Source organism: Cimex lectularius, unplaced genomic scaffold, assembly GCF_000648675.2.
Source record: "Cimex lectularius strain Harlan isolate CLEC.00 unplaced genomic scaffold, Clec_2.1 scaffold168, whole genome shotgun sequence".
NCBI classification, from domain to species: Eukaryota; Metazoa; Arthropoda; class Insecta; order Hemiptera; family Cimicidae; genus Cimex; species Cimex lectularius.
In genome coordinates, this window is record NW_019392902.1 from 946,430 (window position 1) to 955,558 (window position 9,129).

Below are 9,129 nucleotides of genomic sequence, written 5' to 3' on the forward strand. Positions count from 1 at the left end.
ATTCTCTTTTAAAACGCAATTTAAGAAACCAATTTTCAAAGAAAATGATAACTGGGGATGAAAATTGGGTCCTCTACAACCGTGATCAAACAGGAAAGACCTGGAGAAAATGCAGGGACCCACTGTCAACACAGCCGGGTTACATCCCAAGAACTTAGCAGGATTGGGAGCAGATGCTTTGTTATGAGCTTCACCCCCTCCCCCACCGAACCGGTAATTCTAGTATATTTGGCACAAAATTGAAACGAGCAATTGACTAAAAACGACTAGCATTGGCTAATTGTAAGGGGGTCGTTTTCCACGGGGCTAAAACTCGCCCTCGTGCTTTGCCGACGCGCCAAAAATTGTTGGAACTTGGCCCTGAGAAATTGGACTGCAGAAAACATATCGAGGAAGATCATCGCTTAAAAACCAGAGAAGTTCTCGGAGGAGTGAATTGCAAAATTGCATGGAAAATAGCAATAGGTAAAAAAAAGGGTTCATACATTGTTGACTCAATTTGTTTACAGGTTGAACTTTTCATTGAATTTACCATAAAAAACGCCATCGATTTATTTAACGACCATTTACAATCAAATTCAAACGTCCTTACTGTTCGATTAAAATAAGTAAACTAACATGCCTCCCCCCAAGAGGAAATAAATCATTCAAACGGTTATTCTCAACTTTGGCCGTTAACAATAATCCATACAAGTTTGAGCCTCGGCTGTAAATTGAGAGATGACACTCGAACCTTCTTACTATGAAATTGATCTCTAGGCTTCCTTCTGACTTCAAATATGCCCACGGATGAAGATACACCCGGCATAAAATCCGAAACAAATGGCATTGTTGAAACTGAGCCGTATCAGGTGTATGAAACAACTCGTAAATTATATGTATTATTATCTCCTTCGGTTTTTTTTTTTTTTTTAGCTTTGATCCGTGTGCTCTGCGTTTAGGCCTGAACGGCCAGGGAACCCCAAATGGATCGTGTCCTTGTCATGTTAAATGATATATTCCTTTCTATATTAACCCAAGTGTTAGGACGGCTCCTACGGGGATTTTCACAAAATTCAATATTGTAATATCACTTTTTTGTAATATAATGCCCTTATTAAATACACCGGTACTTCTAATGAATTTCACAGTATTAACCCCCTCTCTCAAAAAACGAAGGTTTTGTACGTTTTATTCTTATGAGTCAGAAAGAGAGGAAAACACCAAATTGATCTTTGACGACGATCGTAGGTTCGAATCCCGCTCGTGACACTGACTTTTTTATCTCAACCAAGACCTTACATAGAAAGAATAATAAATTGAAAGAAGTAACCGCGAAAACGTAAATGGATACCAAATTAATCTGAAATGACACATGTTGATTACCCAGCAATTCAACAACTATACATTTTATTTATATACTTAGATAAATAAACTTGTTACAAGCTCATCAAGGAATGATAAAGTTAAAAAATAAAATTAAACATGAAAACCGCGCTCATGTTACATTAAAATGTAAATGTTAAGTTCATAGACTTTGAGCACTGTGACTGCAGTTTTCCTACCTTTAGAAAAATTTTAAAATTGTTTGTTTTCCAAAGCTGTTAAAACAAAATTAAACCCGTCTGTTTTAAACTTGCTTGTTTGGTTTTCAGTATCGTTCAGCGAAATAAACAGAGTGATGCAAGTCACTAAGACTCCCTTGTTTTATTGGTATATTCTACTCCACCTCATACACGAGATAATCTTCGGTTATTTTCTGTTATTTTCCTTTTTTGGCGCCGATAAACTAATAAAAGAAACGGTATAAAAACTGGATTGTCAACATAAATAATTCTAACAAAAAACTAGTAGATAAACTCTGCAATAATGACAGTAAAAAAATTATTTAACTGAAAAATTCCAAATTCATGACTTATGTAACTAAGGTGACTAAATCTGTATTATAGATATATATTGGGATTCAAATGTAAAAATTATATGGAGAATAAAATACCAAAGTTAAAAAATAAAATGTCGATTGATTACCAAAATAATATTTTTTATAAAATTAATTGTAAAAATTGTGACCTATCCTATATAAGTAAAAACAAAAACCTATTAAATAGTATAAAAATAATGTAAAATATAAAAAATAAAAAACAATGTTAACATGACTTTCAAAGCATCATAAGCAGAAATTTAATTTTAAAAAGATAAAAATTTTCGATAGAAAGGACAACGTAAAGAAAAGGACAATTTTATAAAACTTACATATTGTGAAAAACAGATAAAAATTGGTAAATAAAAAGACTGACATACAAAAAAAATGGATGTTCAGATGACAGATTCATATTCACTAAATGAAAACAGATAGAGTATCTTAAATTATCTTAAAAAATATAGAAAAGATAAATGGTGGAGTGAGAGTGTTGTTCAATCTTTTTAAAAAGATAGTTCCTACAAACAGTAAGTTGTTTTTACGACACGGATTTCCAGACTACCATCTTCAGGTGGAAGGAGCTCTACAACCACGTCCCTCGACATAAATTGAAAGACAGTTGTAAGAAAAGATAGTTGTAATAGATGTATAATATATAAAATAATAAAAAATAATGTAAAAATGTTTTTAATTGTAATAAAACTAAGTAAATTGTAAACTACTTTTTACCAATTTATGTGTGTGCATGTAATATATATGTATATATATATATATATATACATATATATATGATAAAAACGAAAACTATGGAACAGATTTATGTGAAACTTTCACACCTTAATTTTTTTACTGCAGGGCATGTTTAGAGAATATGAAATAAGCATATAAATAATGGGCGTCAGGATTTACAAAAAAAAAGTAAGATTTCAGGAATTTGTGGCGTCCATCTGTTTTCTCTGCTGTCAGTTGTCCAGTCGGGCCTTCGGCTCCCGGTATGATACTCGTTGGAGGCGCTAACAGTCAATAGACGCAAAAACTACGCTACTGTAGTCGTAAAAATTACTAAATCGGTTATAGTTGCAAACAACTGATACATTAAGAGGGAAAAACTACAGAATTGGTTTCGCTGATGTAAAGATAGGAAGATACAAACTTCACCATTCATTTTTACTATAGGCAGTGTAAGTTAAGGCTTGACCGACGACCGTTCCACTCAGACAAACCATCAGAATGAAAAAAGTGTTCCAATTGAACGTTTATTTAGTATACAAAGATATAGACTACAAAAACCTATTTTGTTTTACAGGTGTGTATACATAAACAATAATAAATTATGTAAAATATTATTAAACATTGTTTTACCGAATCGGGTCAGTTTAAAATAAATATGATACGTAGTGCTGTTGTTTTGTCAATTGGATTTATTAACTTCTGAATTTTAAAACGTGAAAGGTTGTGAAGTTCCATGTGTTAATATGATGTTCGTTGATCGTCCTGCAGATAATCAATGTAGGGTTCCAATCTTCGTAGAGGTCATTAGACAGGTGAAAAAAAAAACTAAATGCTGGGGACAGCGAGCTTTCGGCACCTTATAGTGCCATCATCCTTGAGAAAACCCTGATGATGGCACTATAAGGTGCCGAAAGCTCGGTGAACTCAGCATTTAGTCTTTCTTTCACCTGTCTAATGACCTCTACGAAGATGTGATGACCTTCCTTGTTTTTTAATTGTTTGTAAGTTTCCTTCTGTTCAGTAGTAATTGTGATTATTTTGCTGTATTATGAATTACGTTTAATTTATGTTCTAGCTTTTGATTGTTATAGAATTGCATTTTGCTGTTGTTTAAAATACCACCGAAACGATAACATATTTTTAGTAGAATAGTATTAATATACTTACTAAAATTCAAAGGATAGGATGCAGTGATACCAACAGAATTCCGTTCCAATTCAAATGATTGCAATTTCCAATTAAATTGGCTTTTGCAGTAATGATAAACAAATCACAAGGTCAATCGTTGTTATTATGCAGATTGAATTTGAAGAATCCATGGTTTTCTCGTGGACAATTATACGTTGCATGATTGACGCATATCAAAGAGCATGGTTCACCAAGAAACCCGTCCGACACTAAAAGTCAACGCCCGCAGGTTCTCCATCGCCCCTTAAATTGTGTGTATGACTTGGTTTGATGGCGGAAATTTTACCCAAGTACCCCATCGACCCCAATTTAGATTAGTTTATTATAGTGAACAGGTGGAGGAATATCGAGTACTCCATCTACCAAACAGAATGAGTGCGATCAATGTATATATGTCTGAATGAATTTATTGGTGTGGCTGTGTATTGAGTGTGTTGTAGTATTTTACTTCCGCTCGGGACTGAAATGACCTAGCTGTCAGATACCCTTGCAAAAAAAAGTCAACGCCGTCAATAACTTATGCTAAGAAATTAGCAATCCCACGTTTAACAGTAGCCTGACAATTATAAAGGTTTTACGACCAACATCAGCCATATTTCTGTGTTTTTGATTTATATCAATAACTTCCAACTATAAATTTCAAGTACAATTGCATACTCCAGGATGGGGACTTGTTATTTGTCCATATTCCAAATGGAATCACTAAAAGCATTGCGTATCCAAGAGCATTGCAATGAATTCGAAGCTGAATGCAACAATAATCACAATTTAACACAATGTAATCCAAAACAAAAATAATGTTGTATAAGTCCTTTCAAAGAGCACTTTTCAGCTTTCTCAAATTTATTGGAAATTATAATGAGATTTAGGCCTTTTCCCAAAATGTTTGCCTGCTAATGTTTGAATTGTGCGTGCAAGATTTCTTTCTTTTTTCAGGAATTTTTGAGGCTACCGGAGCGGAAAAATGAAATGGAAGAAAATACAAATTGCGGGGTAATAAACTGCAATGCACAATAATCGCAATTTAAATAAGAAATTAATTAAGGTTTTTAGTTGAGATAAAAAAGTCAATGGCACGAGCGGGATTCGAACCCACGATCTTCGGCTTGATACGCCACTGCTCTACCACTTGAGCTATCGTGACCTCGATCCACTCGGGCACTAACTTCCCAGTTCAACCGCACCTTTTTGAATTTTCCCTCCTTTTTGCCATTTTTCAAATGTCGTGTAATCGGATTGGATTCTCGACGACAAATGATTTATCTCAACTAAAAACCTTAATTAATTGTAATAAAGGTCACGATAGCTCAACTGGTAGAGCAGCGGCGTAGCAAGCCGAAGATCGTGGGTTCGAATCCCGCTCGTGCCATTGACTTTTTTACCTCAACTAAAAACCTTAATTAATTGTAATAAAGGTCACGATAGCTCAAGTGGTAGAGCAGCGGCGTAGCAAGCCGAAGATCGTGGGTTCGAATCCCGTTCGTGCCATTGACTTTTTTATCTCAACTAAAAACCTTAATTAATTATAATATATTAATTGGTCAAGTGGACCACGAAATTAGTGAATTTAAATAAGAAAGTTAATGTCCGACTCAAAGAGTGCACTACAAGCTATAGAGGGGCATAATCTCAATTCCCAAAATTATATGATCAAAGATATCGTGGACTGTTTAGATATCTTGGAACAACATAGGAAAATAAAGGCCTGCCTGTGCTGGGTTAAGGGCCACGCTGGTATTGAACAAAACGAAATTGTTGACAAGTTGGCTAAGAATGCTATAAAACAAGGTGAATGGAACAATATTCCAGTCCCATGGCGGGACTTTAAAAGTTTTTTCATGCCAAACTTTCCCGGAAATGGAATCGTACGATCCAAAGAAGTAACACGGGCTCTTTCTATTTTAAAATTAATCCAAACGTAAATAAAAAACCTTGGTTCTACCTGAGCACGACCAATAAAGGAAATTGTACGATAATAACCAGAATGAGACTTAATGATGGAATATGTGGCGCTTATTTACAGAAGATTGGTCAGAGGAACAGTAAAGCGTGCCAGAGCTGTGGGATAACAGAAGACCTAGAGCACATATTTATGGTTTGTTCACAGTATTAAAAAGAAAGGATAGAAATGTTTGATGGACTGTATAAACTAAAAATGTTGGACAAACCATTTGATTATAGATGTCTACTGTTTCCTAAAGATCTTTGTATTTATACAAATATCGTTAAATTTGTCCATGAGTGCCACATAACTATTTGAGATGATAACTGTCTCTGGCCTAATGCCTGTGGGCGGAGGGGTCCTTGTCTGGTTGCTGGGGGTGTGTGGCGCTGGGGTGGCTCTGGTACATGGACATCGATAGCCGTCCCCGATCGGTTTGGAATGTGGGTGGCCAGGCACACACGCACATCCCACCAGGAGATCGGACGTACTTGAGTCAAATTGGAATTTGAGGTGGAGTCCCCTGGTGCCGCATTTTTCCCCGGTGGGCGGGCTGGGGCTCTCTTCTTCCCGGGTGTAGGTGTGGACTTTGCGCTAATGGTGAAAACCAAGGCAAAAAAAAAAGTTAGCTCCAAAAAAAAGATAAACAAAACATCACATTTGAATGGAAGAATAAAAGGATAAGGATGAGCCTATACTCATGCTGAGACTGTTGCATGTCTGAATTATTATTATTATTATTTGCCATACAAGCCTATGGGAAATGTTTAAATTAAGGAACAAAAATTCAAAATTCTAATCAAAAACTGGAATAAATTTTATATGTAATTTAAAATGGGATTTTGCATACATTTGGCGTTCCAAATTAAGACTTTTAAAAGAATAAATTAAAACTTTGGATGGCAATAGGATAAATTAGTTTATGGGTGAATGTTTGGCGTCAAAGTTTATAGCACTCAGAAGGGATATATCTAACCTAAGATAGAAGGTTTGGATGTTAGAACGTGAAATGACCTAGCCGTTAAAACGCCCTAAAAAATTAATGATAATAATATTGTATAAGTAAATATCTAATATGATGACAAAATACAATCATTGATATCAATCATTCAGTTGTGTTTATTTAATTTATATATAAATATGTATGATCCTATCGATCTATACCAATATGTGTTCTCAAAATAATGTGTTAAATAACACTTTTTATTATCCCCCTGGGCAACGCCGGATTATAAAGCTAGTAAAAACTATTTATAAGAAGTAATTTTATAAATATTTATAACATATAAATTTGTAAATAATGTAATGTAATATAACATAATGTAAAAATTTTAATAATTTATAGGAATAAATATTACACATGAAAATGGAGTTAGGCCGAAATGTTGTAAAAAAGAAAAAATGCTGTTTTCTTCTTATTTTATTACACCTTACACAAATTCATTTCCTTGCTTTCTAAAAAAAACTGGAAGCACCAACCGACAACTGAAGATGAAGAGAAGCTGAACTCCATCTGATGGACAGACACAAACAGGACTAACATATACAAAATATCGGAAAAATCTCACTACAGGTTCATCACCCTGCAAACCCCAAGCGAAATTCACAACTATTCCTTGTCTTATATACAAGTCGTAGTTCATCAAAGAATTGTTCACAGAGTGAAAAACAAAATTGAACACGAAAACTGCAGCAAGCGTAAATTCAAAAACCAATTTCTAGTGGTAAATGTTAATTGTAGACGTTCATAGATTTTGAGTACTCTGAATTTTCCTACCCTCAAAATATTCATCTTGCTTGTTTTGATTTTTTATTTTCAGTATCAGTCTAGGTGATAAGCAGTGTGAGGCATGTCATTTAACCGTTTTTATTTTATACCTTACACAAACAAAGAGAGAGAGAAAGAGAGAGAGATAGAGAAGTATTCATATTACAAAAATTGCGTTTCGGCTTTTCGTAATCTTCCGTATTGATCCGGTCTGAACAGGGCGAGGCAACACTCCGTCCTTATTTTGTTCCTTGTTTTCTAAAGGTAATTCTTGAGAAAACTATCCCATATGAGGCGGAAAGCCGAAATCCACCTAAAAGTCCAAAACCGAGAAGATTGGAAGAACAAAATTAGCAAAAGCGACCTCTTTTAATTTGTACGCAAGTACGAGTCATGGTTCATTATTAATTTTAGCAACCTCAAACAACCAAAAAACACATTAACCTCACCAAATAATGGTACACGAAGAAAGCTGCCCTACACTATATGTCATCGTCATCCATAACTTATGCTAGGAAGAAGAAGAAGATAAAGCTTTTACGACCAACATCTACTATCTTTCTGGGTTTTTGATTTATATTAATGAACTTCCAACTATAATTTTTTTATTGTTGTATAGTGGCAAAATCTACCTCGCCTGATCAGGGTTCCTAAAAAATTTGACCGGAAAACGCATTCGCTAATATAATTAAAAAAACCTGGTTAAATCATTATGTATAAAAAAAATCAATACAAATTCTTCAATTAATTTGGGCAAGAAATAAAAATTTAAAGTGATTAATTTGCTACCTTTATAATTACAGCAAACTATCTATAAATCTGTGAATTAAAAACATGTTGACGTACATTCAGTAGTTTAAACCACAACAATATTATTTAAATAAAATTGAAATTAGACATTTTGTAGAAAATAGTCTCTTCGTAGTCATTTATCAACTTATATTTATGTGGTTGTCGGGAAAAGTGGGTTAAGCACAAAATCGTAACTCTCGGGAAATTGCGTTTAAAGGTTTAAACTTTTTCTCTAAATCGAGTAGCTGATAAAATTTCCCCAGGAGCTTTTCTGATTCTATTTTGCATTAACGTACTTCCTGAATTGGTTTTCTTACTTTTCCATCCTCATATCTCGACTTTCTCAATTTTCTACTTAACCTACAACATCACTTCAACCACATGGTCAAGCCATTCGTGTGGCAAATACATGGAATAAAACTTCGACTCTGAAAATTTGAATTATAATTTATGAACAGTTAACATATTTACGTCTAAAGCTACTCCCCTCTCTAATGAAATTTTAATAAAATACAATTCTGCTCTGTCGATTTTTGGCCACATCTAATACATGCATAAGCTGAACAATTACACAGACTGTAAAATTACTAAAAATGTAATTTAAAAAAATCCAAAGGACAACAAACAAATGGTTTATTTATTCATTACTGGTCAGGGATATAAACAGGGTGAGGCAAGACTCCAAGACAACCACCACGTCCTTAAAACAAATTCACTATCTCAGCATTATAATGAAAATATAACGACGGACCCAGTCATGGAGGTAAGCAGGCCAAAATGTTCGGTAACGATCATATTTCAGGTGTG

General features: G+C 34.2%; 2 non-coding genes across 2 annotated transcripts; both read left to right on the plus strand.

Moving 5' to 3' along the window:
- Positions 1–5,116: 5,116 nt before the first annotated feature.
- On the plus strand, positions 5,117–5,189 carry Trnaa-agc. Its single transcript has one exon. It is a non-coding gene; the product is annotated as a tRNA-Ala (tRNA).
- A 46-nt stretch (positions 5,190–5,235) lies between these two features.
- On the plus strand, positions 5,236–5,308 carry Trnaa-agc. The gene has a single exon. It is a non-coding gene; the product is annotated as a tRNA-Ala (tRNA).
- Positions 5,309–9,129: the final 3,821 nt, after the last annotated feature.